Source organism: Protomyctophum parallelum (genome assembly GCF_964188405.1).
Source record: "Protomyctophum parallelum genome assembly, chromosome: 21".
Taxonomy (NCBI): Eukaryota; Metazoa; Chordata; class Actinopteri; order Myctophiformes; family Myctophidae; genus Protomyctophum; species Protomyctophum parallelum.
The window spans coordinates 35,180,925-35,193,758 of record NC_139713.1 but is presented as its reverse complement, the minus strand read 5'-3'; the positions used below and the strand labels follow the sequence as shown (position 1 = coordinate 35,193,758).

The window sequence follows — 12,834 nt, the reverse complement described above, 5'->3', positions numbered from 1 at the left end:
GGGCCACAATCCACCGTCTTGGCAAAGACCACACCACCCATAATTCACAACGGTCACAGCAAACTCTGTTGCATCACAACTGGTGTAGGTATTGGATGGAGCCCGCACACCACAGGTATAAGAAAGACGTGATGCAGAGGAGGGAAATGGGTCGGTAGCTCTTCGGGGATAATGGGTCTTTGCCAGGTTTAGGGATTGCAACTACTCCAGCCTTTTTCCAAACAGAAGGGATGGTTTTCTGTGCTATGCATGTGTTCAGCATCCCCACAAGCCAGGTCCTTGCGATAGGTCCCAGGTGCTGTATCATTTCTGCCAGTATGCCATCAATCCCTGCTGCTTTTCCGGGTTTCAACTTTCCCATTGCAGTTTCACGTTCTTCTAAGTCGAAGGGTTTGGTTTGAGGGCTGGCTGATTGTGGTTGGTCTGATACCACTGTGCGATGGTATTCTATGTGGGTCGGTGGCGGTGTTGGTTACAACTGTTGGCCACCAGTTGTGACCAAGACCGCCACCGACCCACAGGAGAATACCATCGCACAGTGGTATCAGACCAACCACAATCAGCCAGCCCTCAAACCAAACCCTTCGACCTAGAAGAACTTGAAACTGCAATGGGAAAGTTGAAACCCGGAAAAGCAGCAGGGATTGATGACCTACTGGCAGAAATGTTACAGCACCTGGGACCCAACGCAAAGACCTGGCTTGTGGGGATGCTGAACACATGCATAGCACAGAAAACCATCCCTTCTGTCTGGGAAAAGGCCAAAGTGGTTGCAATCCCTAAACCTGGCAAAGACCCATTATCCACAAAGAGCTACCGACCCATTTCCCTCTGCATCACCTACAAGGCTATATGAGAAGCTGCTACTCCAACGCCTTGTTGCCACTCATAGATACCAAGCTGACTAAAGACCAAGCTGGTTTCCGTCCCAGCCGCTCCTGTGCTGGACAGAGCTCAACCTCACCCAACACATTGAGGATGGGTTTGAGGGGAAACAAATAACTGGAGCAGCATTCAGAGATCTCTCTGCTGCCTACGACACTGTCCAACACCGCACAATGGTCAGGAAAAGCCTCCTCAACAACAGGCGCTTCTATGTCCAGTTAAATGACCAGAGGAGTAAATGGAAAGCCCAAAAGAACGGCCTCCAACAAGGTAGCGTGCTCGCCCCCCTCCTTTTCAATATCTATACAAACGACCAGCCACTACCCAATGCCTAATGCCAGCGTTTCATCTACGCCGACAACCTCTGCATTACGACCCAACAAGCAGACTTCCAGAAGATTGAGTCTGTCCTTGAAAGTGCCCTCCAAGAAATGTCAAGCTACTACAATACAACCACCTGAAACCCAACCTATAGAGAACACCTCACACACACATAATTTCCTTTCGTGGCAGTTTACATTCGAGGGTCACTGGTCCTCTCGAACGGAACAGTTTAACGTCATGCCCAGGACGAAAAGATATAGAGAACACCAACATGTCAAATAACAGCAGGAAGGCATGGGCCACAATCCACCGTCTTGGCAAAAACCACACCACCCATAATTCACAACGGTCACAGCAAACTCTGTTGCATCACAACTGGTGTAGGTATTGGATGGAGCCCGCACACCACAGGTATAAGAAAGACGTTCTTTGTTGAAATACTGACAGCGTTTCGATCCATTTGATCTTCATCAGGTCATGTGTACACAAAACATACACTTTTATACTAAGGGAGTGCCCCCATTAAACAATCAAAATACCACATTTTGGTGCCCCTCCCATCACTGCAGGTGTGACACGTCAACCCTGAGTGAGTAGGTGGGGACCCAGACATATTGATGTAAATATAGTCTGTTCAGAAATTGTAGTGCCTCTCATAGAGCTTGTAGGTGATGCAGAGGAGGGAAATGGGTCGGTAGCTCTTCGGGGATAATGGGTCTTTGCCAGGTTTAGGGATTGCAACTACTCCAGCCTTTTTCCAAACAGAAGGGATGGTTTTCTGTGCTATGCATGTGTTCAGCATCCCCACAAGCCAGGTCCTTGCGATAGGTCCCAGGTGCTGTATCATTTCTGCCAGTATGCCATCAATCCCTGCTGCTTTTCCGGGTTTCAACTTTCCCATTGCAGTTTCACGTTCTTCTAAGTCGAAGGGTTTGGTTTGAGGGCTGGCTGATTGTGGTTGGTCTGATACCACTGTGCGATGGTATTCTATGTGGGTCGGTGGCGGTGTTGGTTACAACTGTTGGCCACCAGTTGTGACCAAGACCGCCACCGACCCACAGGAGAATACCATCGCACAGTGGTATCAGACCAACCACAATCAGCCAGCCCTCAAACCAAACCCTTCGACCTAGAAGAACTTGAAACTGCAATGGGAAAGTTGAAACCCGGAAAAGCAGCAGGGATTGATGACCTACTGGCAGAAATGTTACAGCACCTGGGACCCAACGCAAAGACCTGGCTTGTGGGGATGCTGAACACATGCATAGCACAGAAAACCATCCCTTCTGTCTGGGAAAAGGCCAACGTGGTTGCAATCCCTAAACCTGGCATAGACCCATTATCCACAAAGAGCTACCGACCCATTTCCCTCTGCATCACCTACAAGGCTATATGAGAAGCTGCTACTCCAACGCCTTGTTGCCACTCATAGATACCAAGCTGACTAAAGACCAAGCTGGTTTCCGTCCCAGCCGCTCCTGTGCTGGACAGAGCTCAACCTCACCCAACACATTGAGGATGGGTTTGAGGGGAAACAAATAACTGGAGCAGCATTCAGAGATCTCTCTGCTGCCTACGACACTGTCCAACACCGCACAATGGTCAGGAAAAGCCTCCTCAACAACAGGCGCTTCTATGTTCAGTTAAATGACCAGAGGAGTAAATGGAAAGCCGAAAAGAACGGCCTCCCACAAGGTAGCGCGCTCGCCCCCCTCCTTTTCAATATCTAAACAAACGACCAGCCACTTGAAACCCAACCCATCAAAAACCCAACTATGCAGCTTCCACCTGAGGAACCGAGACGCAAAAAAAGAACTGAGCATCACAAACTCTCAAACCATACCCACCCCATGTAACTTGGAGTTACACTGGACAGTTTAACGTCATGCCCAGGACGAAAAGTTATAGAGAACACCAACATGACAAACCCTACACTTAAACCCTCTATATTTAATAAAAAACAATTCTGGACAGGAATCCTGTATTGCAGGGGTGCCCAAAAGGTACATCGTGATCTACCAGTAATCACAAAGGCTGTGCAGGTAGACCATATGGCATGCCCCTGTATATAATCTATCACTTGAATTAAGGTGACTTGACACCAGCTCAAATGTTGCACACAAACATCAGTAGCAAAAGTACAAAGTTATTGTGACAGTAATAATTGCTATAGTGTGTGTTCAGTAACAGGAATATTCCTGTCTCTCCAGCTCTTTAATAAATAGAAAAGGGTTTAATCAGGAGTTGTAGTAGCCACAGGATAATCTAAGCGGTGGATATTGCTCTTTTCTTCATGTCTTTATGTATGTAAATTGTCTTGTTGTTTGTGTTATGTCAAATGCGTGTATATGTGTTCTGCATATACTTGGCTGCTGTGTTGCAAGTTTACTGAACACACACTATAGCAATGATTACTGTCACACTATAGAGCTATTTAACACTGTTACTGAACACACACTATAGCAATGATTACTGTCACAATATAGAGCTATTTAACACTGTTACTGAACACACACACTATAGCAATGATTACTGTCACAATATAGAGCTATTTAACACTGTTACTGAACACACACACTATAGCAATGATTACTGTCACAATATAGAGCTATTTAACACTGTTACTGAACACACACTATAGCAATGATTACTGTCACACTATAGAGCTATTTAACACTGTTACTGAACACACACTATAGCAATGATTACTGTCACAATACAGAGCAATTTAATTTAGGTAACCAAATTGACCCCAATAGTAGATCTTTACACTCTCAATAGTTCAATTGTTGTTAAGCATCTGCTTAATTTCCAAAAAAACTACACAATTAGAGAATGTAGAAGATTGCTACTTTTGATCCTTTGATTATATAATGCTGATTGTAGCATAGTGGTTAGTGACTGAGCTTTGTTAACATGAGTGCCCGGGATCGTTTCCCACCAATTTCAAAGAATGTTTGTTGCTTCGTGCCAATTTTCACAGAACGTTTGTCCTTTTACCTACCAAACAATACTATTTTCACCTCTAGTCGATTATTTATTCAGCGTTTGAGCCACGGACCACCATTTGAGGCCATCTAGTCTCTCAGACCCATTTGAGCCACTGACCACCATTGTGAGAGTCTATTAATGTGAAATGGTGGTCCGTGGCTCAAACATGTTATCACTTTTGAAGTTACTTGTTGTGTTTAGATATGTAAATACTACTCTTTAAAGCCGTGTTTCGGTAGTCGAGTGGGTACTCGTACTGTCGACGGTTAGTAAACATTGAGGCCGGGCATAGTTGTTTATAAACCTTCGACACTAACCATTCGGCTACTGAAACACTGTTTTACAGTTTCGTACAAACATCATATATAAACATCATAACAAGTAACTTCAAGTGATAGACGTTTGAACACACAAACAACAACAGCGTTAAGTATTAAATAACATTTAATCACTTACTTGCTCCGAAGACGGACCCGCGATGGTGACGTGGCACGTTCCAAACAAACACTGACCAAACCTACCTCCACGCGTCTCTTCCGTATTTGAGGGCGGCGGCACTTCCTTCCGGTATTGTAGTCCTCTTACGTTACATCCGGGTCCCTTGGTCCCATCCGCTTCTAATGCAAAATAGCTACATATGAACGCGTGAATCTTTTTTTTTTTTTTTTTACAATAACGTTATTTGTCAGAAAGGAAGCCATTGAGGGTTAAAATGGGTCTTAATGCTTCCAACTCATATAACTGTCACCAACAACACTTTTAATGATATTACATGAAACCTTTAGCATTACACTGTGGTTAATAGGTTTTTATTCACAATGGAATGTTATTGTACTCTTAATATATCATGGTGTAGCACAGCACAGTAGATTCATATTTCAATCGATCTGGGATGTTAAAATTGTGCAAAACTCTGTTCAATGAATGGCCTCTTCTGCTACATTAAACATTACTAAACATTAAACGTTACTTATACCTGTTATTGAGACTCCTATAGAGCATGTTGACATGGATAGCTTGGTTAGTAGTATCTCTGTTAGTTAATGCAGTTTGATTGATTAAATTAATAGCCTATTTTATTAGACAAAAATGTAGAACAGTAGTGTCATAGAGTGGAAAATGCCATTTGGTTTAATGTCACAGAATGCAGTGCCACGTAGAGCAGCATGATAAATGGTTAACTTTATAGTGTGTTCAAAAATGGCAGATCTGCAAGTTCAGTGTCTTGAATGAGATGTGCTGTGAGTTTGCATATCTGCTATTGTCCAGCATAGGACCGTTGCACAGTGAAGTATAAACAAGGCTTTAGGATTTATAAGTCGTTTTTAGAATATAATAGAATATTCACTCCAGTGAATAGCATTTATCCATTTAGATAACTTTTTGATGTTATTTAATTACTTATTTTTACACAGAAACATAATGTGTGTCTTTACAATAACTGTAATGTAATAATAATACTAATAATGTAATGTAATAATTATTAATTAAATAACCTTATTTTATTCTGAAGGCAACCGGATGTCTTAAATTAGCTAGCTCTCAGACAGGAAGTTCTAAATTAGCTCAAAAGACGGAGCCACACAGGGGGATTTAATATTACTACTTCCGGTTCACATTGGTTGTCACAATCGACATCCGGCGGTGTCGCGCACATATAATCAGATCTACAAGCAAGAACGCGGTACTACTGGCTCATCCGCGACGCCCTGTGAGCTTGTAGATTTGCCATTTCGGCAGCACCCTCGAACTTTGAGCCTTAAGCCACGCCCATGTGTCTGTACCATAGAGTATTAAAGGTCTGTACCCACGTGTTGACTTCTCTCTCTCTCTTGTGGTTTTTTCCCCGTCTCATGTGAATCTTTTGGTATTACTTTTGTTTAAATTACAACTTAAGTTTATACAGTCACGTTCATTTCTCGAGATGGATCTTCTTTGCAGCGAAAGACTCGTATATTCAGAAGTTGGCGAACAGAGTCTGTTCTCAACATTGTCGTGTACTTGCTACTTTCGTCTTTTTAGCCGAAGGGAAAGAAGGCGAAGGGGAAGAAGGTGGCACCAGCCCCTTCTGTGGCCAAGAAGCATGAGGTGAAGAAGGTGGTCAACCCCCTCTTTGAGAATCGACCCAAGAATTTTGGCATTGGTAAGTATTATTTGACATTTTGTTTGGTGCAATCTAGACTATATTATTATGATCTAAATTATGTAAAATAATATTTGCTATCTTAAACGTATGATGACAAACCACCAAGATCGCTGATGCACATGAGACTGAAAAGACTGCATAACTAGACATTATTGATAAAGGAACTAAAACCTATTTTCCCTCTTAACAGGTCAGGACATTCAACCAAAGCGTGACTTGACCCGCTTTGTCAAAATGGCCTCGCTACATCCGCCTTCAGAGGCAGCGTGCCATCCTGTACAACTTGTACAAGCGCCTGAAGGTCAACCAGTTCACCCAAGCTCTGGACCGCCAGACAGGTTAGCTGCAAAACAAAAACTCTGGTCTAGAAGTATTTCAGGCTTGTTCACTTTCAAACATGACTGGAAACTGGAAAGGTTGAGTGCAGTGTTAACCTTTTTTGTATTCTGTGTAAAATATTTGATTTTTTTTAAGGTTTTGTTAGGTCTAATGCTGTGCAAATGATGTAAAGAATATTTGCTATCTTATGTCAGTGATGACTCCCACCAAGATCTGATGCACATGAGACTGACATGCCTACATTAACTAGAAACTAGCTCGCAACACTTCATGTCGAGCTTCTATATGAGCTATTTTGTCAACATTTTAATCTATGACATGCCTGTAATGGGGATGACTGCATTCAAAATTTCTTAAATTTGTACTGTGCCGTTTCACCGTAGCAACAACGTTGTTCAAGTTGGCCCACAAGTACAGACCAGAGACGAAGCAGGAGAAGAGGCAGAGCCTGCTGGCCCGTGCTGAGCTGAAGGCAGCAGGAAAGGGAGACACGCCAACCAAGAGGCCTCCTGTCCTCCGTGCAGGTGAGATGCTGGAATGGGAAAGGAAGGTGCCTTAAATAAACATAAATATTTGCACTTAGATCATTTACGGCTGTACATATCGGCAGTTTTCTTATGTTAAATTAAATGGCTGTTAAAAGTTATTTATAGACGTTTGCCGGGTTCCGCGACGAGAGGCCGGGGCTTGTCGTCAATGCTCCCACTCATACACAGTGAATGTGTTAGAACTCAACCGCACGTGCATACATTTAAGATTAAAAGTTATCTGGTTGGTTGGCTGAATGACTAGACATCCTGATTCCTAACTAGTAAGTAAGCCGGTTCAGTTCATTGTATTATGATATCCTCCTGCCAATACCAAATCAGAAGTTGTCTCACTATCGAAACATTTGATTTGATGGTGCATAGACCCAACGTGTCTCCCCTGAACAAGGGGAAACGCACTTTAACAGGAAGTGATTGTTTTATTAACTGGACATCTTTTGGACATAGTTCTGGAAACGTTAGATTACAATTTAGATAGATGCTAACCCCTCACTGGCTTTTACAATGGTGAAAGCAACCTGAATCACCTGTGAGGATCAATTTTTTTAAAACCCAGAGGAAAAGTGTTTATCTTAAAGTGTAGCTTTGTGTATTTACAAAATAGTGAAGAGTGGCATTTGCAATGATGTTTGAATGTGAAGAAGGTCTTCAGAATCCTCATATGAGTGAATGTAGACAAATTAAGCATGAGCTTACCTGAGCAAAGACCACTCGTTTTAAGCAATAGCCTTCTTTTTTTTTTAACCCTGAGCAAAAGTTATCTTAAAGTCTAAGTTTGTATGTATTTACCTCAGTCAGTGCTGTTTAATTCTTATACATTGTCGTGTACTTGCTACTTTCATCTTTTTAGCCGAAGGGAAAGAAGGCGAAGGGGAAGAAGGTGGCACCAGCCCCTTCTGTGGCCAAGAAGCATGAGGTGAAGAAGGTGGTCAACCCCCTCTTTGAGAAGCGACCCAAGAACTTTGGCATTGGTAAGTATTATTTGACATCTTGTTTGGTGCAATCTAGTGCAAATGATGTAAATTAATATTTGCTATCTTAAACGTATGATGACAAACCACCAAGATCGCTGATGCACATGAGACTGAAAAGACTGCATAACTAGACATTATTGATAAAGGAACTAAAACCTATTTTCCCTCTTAACAGGTCAGGACATTCAACCAAAGCGTGACTTGACCCGCTTTGTCAATGGCCTCGCTACATCCGCCTTCAGAGGCAGCATGCCATCCTGTACAAGCGCCTGAAGGTCAACCAGTTCACCCAAGCTCTGGACCGCCAGACAGGTTAGCTGCAAAACAAAAACTCTGGTCTAGAAGTATTTCAGGCTTGTTCACTTTCAAACATGACTGGAAAGGTTGAGTGCAGTTAACTTTTTTGGTATTCTGTGTAAAATATTTGATTTTTTTTAAAGGTTTTGTTAGGTCTAATGCTGTGCAAATGATGTAAAGAATATTTGCTATCTTATGTCAGTGATGACTCCCACCAAGATCTGATGCACATGAGACTGACATGCCTACATTAACTAGAAACTAGCTCGCAACACTTCATGTCGAGCTTCTATATGAGCTATTTTGTCAACATTTTAATCTATGACATGCCTGTAATGGGGATGACTGCATTCAAAATTTCTTAAATTTGTACTGTGCCGTTTCACCGTAGCAACAACGTTGTTCAAGTTGGCCCACAAGTACAGACCAGAGACGAAGCAGGAGAAGAGGCAGAGCCTGCTGGCCCGTGCTGAGCTGAAGGCAGCAGGAAAGGGAGACACGCCAACCAAGAGGCCTCCTGTCCTCTGTGCAGGTGAGATGCTGGAATGGGAAAGGAAGGTGCCTTAACCCATTCTGACCGGGCACCCATTTTGGTGTCAGCATCATGTTATGCTTTAGCTATTGAAAAATAGCAGATCTACAAGCTCATATCGCGCCACCGAGTGGCGCGATACAAGCTTGTAGGTCTGCTATTTTTGAAAAATCGAAGAGCGACTGACATTTTTAGAATCTGATCTCAGGTCAGAATGGGTTCATCAGACCAGTGTGTGTCCGGCGGAAACCTCGTATGAATCTGATCTCAGGTCAGAATGGGTTAAATAAACATCACCTTCTCATTCTGTTTACCTGAAACCTTGTGGAAATTGTTGGCAAGCCAAGTTGGTGGTTTACACTGTTTACTACGATTCATGCTGCTTTCTCCACTTTGTAAATCACTTGGATTAACCATATTTTAGTTCAGAGGTGGTCATTTGCAATGATTGAATTTATTCACCTGAATCCTCCATGTGGCTCAAATAGCTTTTTAACCCTGAGCAAAGACCATACTCTTTTGCAATTAATATTCCCATTTGTGTTTTTATAATATGCAACAAGAGCTTGGAAATGCATGCAATTTGTTGGCAAGCAAAACATTTCCACAAACTATTTGTGGATTCATGCCTTTTATAAAGTTTTTCACTTTTCACACCTACAATGAAAAGCCTAAATTTTAACTGTAGGTGTGATGTGTAGAAAGTTTTTGAAGGTTTCAAACTTGGTGTCTCATTTACACTGAATTTAGGCAAGTAATAGGCTGGATGGATGGATATTAAAAGCTCATTGTAAGAGTTAATCTTGACATGCTTAGTGATTCAGACACTGGTCAAATTATTAGATTGTTTTGCTGACTGTTAGTAAAACATGTCTGTCCCATAGGTGTGAACTCAGTCACAACTCTGGTGGAGAGCAAGAAGGCCCAGCTGGTGATCATTGCTCATGATGTGGATCCTATTGAGGTAAAACCTGTTCACAATGGTTACACATGTGTACCTAAAGTTAAGCCATAATTCAGTGCAGAGTGGTCATTTGCAATGATGATTGAATATATTCACCTGAATCCTCCATGTGGCTCAAATAGCTTTTTAACCCTGAGCAAAGACCGCACTAGTGATGGCTATAAGTGTACCATTGATTTGCAATTGGATGTTTGACCTAGGGCAAGATATTGAACACAACTATTAAAATAATACATTACTTAAATATATATTTTATTTTACTTTCCTAGCTGGTTGTCTTCCTGCCAGCCCTGTGCTGCAAGATGGGTGTCCCATACTGCATAATCAAGGGAAAGGCTAGGTTGGGAAGGCTCGTGCACAGAAAGACCTGCGCTTCAGTGGCTTTCACCCAGATTAACCTGTAAATACAATCTTGCTACTAGTTATGTGAAAACTAATTAACACAATGGCATTACTCAGTTTTTAGGTCTGGACAGCCCTTCATTGGAAATATTGAGAATTCTTTCAGGAACATTGCTCCCACGATGGTTACACATTGTTAACTAAACCATATTTTAGTTCAGATGTGGTCATTTGCAATGATGTTTGAATTTCTTCGTCTGAATCCATGTGGATCAACATTTTAACCCTGAACAGAGACCACACTAATGATGGGCACAAGCATGAAATGTCACTGGATAAAATGCCATGCTTTCAGCATTGTTAGACAGACCTGGGGAAAAGCCCACATGACAGCATTTCATGTTGCTGATTCATGCTTTGAATGATTCCAGTGGCTTGATTAGCCCTATGTATAGTGTGTGCAGCAGAATTTGTGTCTGTTGGTTTCAATGTTTCGGAAAAGCCAAAAATCAAAAGCACTGGGACTTGTATACTCAATTAAGCTAAAATCTCATTAAATGTAAAAGCACTAACTTGTGGTCTTAACTTGAGAAATGCATTCCAGGTGACTTATTGCTTTTGTTTCTTCAGTGAGGACAAGGGCGCCCTTGCTAAGCTTGTGGAAGCCATTAAGACAAATTACAACGACAGATACGACGAGGTGAGATTTAATCTGATACCCATATTAAACAAATGTATGGACATTGGTTCCCTTGGTTTGAAATGTGTTCACAAAGATGTGCACTTGCTGTACTTGTCTAATTCAGTGTTGAGCTGAGGTGGTCATTTGCAATGATGATTGAATATATTCACCTGAATCCTCCATGTGGCTCAAATAGCTTTTTAACCCTGAGCAAAGACCGCACTTTAATAGGGCATAAGCATATCAGTTATACATGCAATTGGTGTTTCTTTTGTGTTCGTGATGCATGTACCTGTCATGTAATCCATTCTGTGCATTTTATATGGATGTGGTAAAAGGACTAGTCATTGAACCTGCCTTTGTATCTGTGTTCCAGATTCGTCGTCATTGGGGAGGCAATATCCTTGGTCCCAAATCTACAGCCCGTGTCACAAAGCTGGAAAAGGCAAAGGCCAAGGAACTGGCCACCAAACTTGGATAAAATGTAAATTGTTGAAATAAATGCCCATCAACCATAATTGGTTGTATTGTCTTATGTTATATTGTAATTTACATTTACAATGTTCTTTGATTAGGAAGCCATAGTTTTGTGTATTTGGCCTTGGTTCATAGTACTGAATGTGAATCCTCAGTATGTTGATTAAACTGATGATTGAAATAACTGGATTTTTTGTAGTCCTACTTGATAAGATACTGTGCCGAAAACACCTGTTGATCATTGACAGTATCCTAGTCCTGAACTATAGAGCACAGAAGTCCTGACGTCACTCGCTCATCCCCTGCTTCATGGAAGTAATTTCTCTATGGAGAATAACATGGCATCATTTTAAAATCATCTCGTAAGCATTGTTTCAAAAATAAAGTGTCTGTGAAATTGTCAGAGGTGGCTCTCGTTTACGACAGTCAGTCACTCATTTGATAGTTTGTTTTTTGCAAATGTAACTAATTACGCAGCAGTTACATCAGTCAGTTGTTTCTTCATATCCATGTGAGTGAAACGGCCAGGATGACGTGCTTATTTTGCAAACGGTTGTGAGGCGATCTAAAATCTCCCCATGGGGATTACAATGCAAATGAGTACATGAGCGTGTGGACTTGCACCCTCTACCGATATTGACGTCAGACTTCAGTGCTCTGTGTAGTCTATACATGAGGGCAACTCATTTCTCTTATGACTGCAATCCAGAACAAATTTGAATCAAGTTAACCAAATTTTCTTTAACCTTTCTTAGCACAAATTCCCTCTTTACTAAATTGTAAGATTCTTAGCTCCATGGAAATTGACTTGGGTTGATTAACCCTAGAACACTAAACATTGTCAAACCATCACTCCCTTACCCAATATTCCATAAATATATCTAATCAATATGGAAGTACAGCAATACTAGGCAAATTTGAGGTAATCTTTAATATTTCAGACTTCAAAAAAAATATGAGGGGCCCTATCCTAGCAATCTGAAAATCTTTATTCCTAAAAAGATAATTGAGCTCAGAACTTACATATCCCATTCCTGGGATGTGTAAGTGGTCCAGTGAAAAATTTAAATCCCATTGTGGGTGTATTGGATTTTTATCATTAAACACAAACCTGTAGAAAACCAGGGATGTGGGCAGGGAAACAAATCTACCTGTCACTGAGCATCAAGGTACTGAAAGACCCACCCATCTCAGATTACAAAAATATAATTGTCCAGGTGAAATTCACCGTGTTCAAATTACATGCACACAAGGCAAGAATATAACACCTTTATTAAAGGGAGTCAATGTAAGTGGTAACACTTATTTTAACATGAAAGAAGAAATTGGGTTG

The 12,834-nt window shown here is 41.5% G+C and overlaps 2 pseudogenes across 2 annotated transcripts; both read left to right on the top strand.

Annotated features, from left to right (window-relative positions):
- The first annotated feature begins 6,124 nt into the window (after positions 1–6,124).
- LOC310878965 (large ribosomal subunit protein eL8-like) lies at positions 6,125–11,542 on the top strand (annotated as a pseudogene). Its single transcript, XR_014571108.1, has 8 exons — positions 6,125–6,151; positions 6,223–6,343; positions 6,537–6,684; positions 7,069–7,209; positions 9,921–10,000; positions 10,270–10,400; positions 10,973–11,042; positions 11,401–11,542. The product of XR_014571108.1 is annotated as a large ribosomal subunit protein eL8-like (transcript).
- On the top strand, positions 7,586–9,071 carry LOC310879625 (large ribosomal subunit protein eL8-like; annotated as a pseudogene). Its single transcript has 4 exons — positions 7,586–7,690; positions 8,084–8,204; positions 8,383–8,519; positions 8,896–9,071. The product of its transcript is annotated as a large ribosomal subunit protein eL8-like (transcript).
- Positions 11,543–12,834: the final 1,292 nt, after the last annotated feature.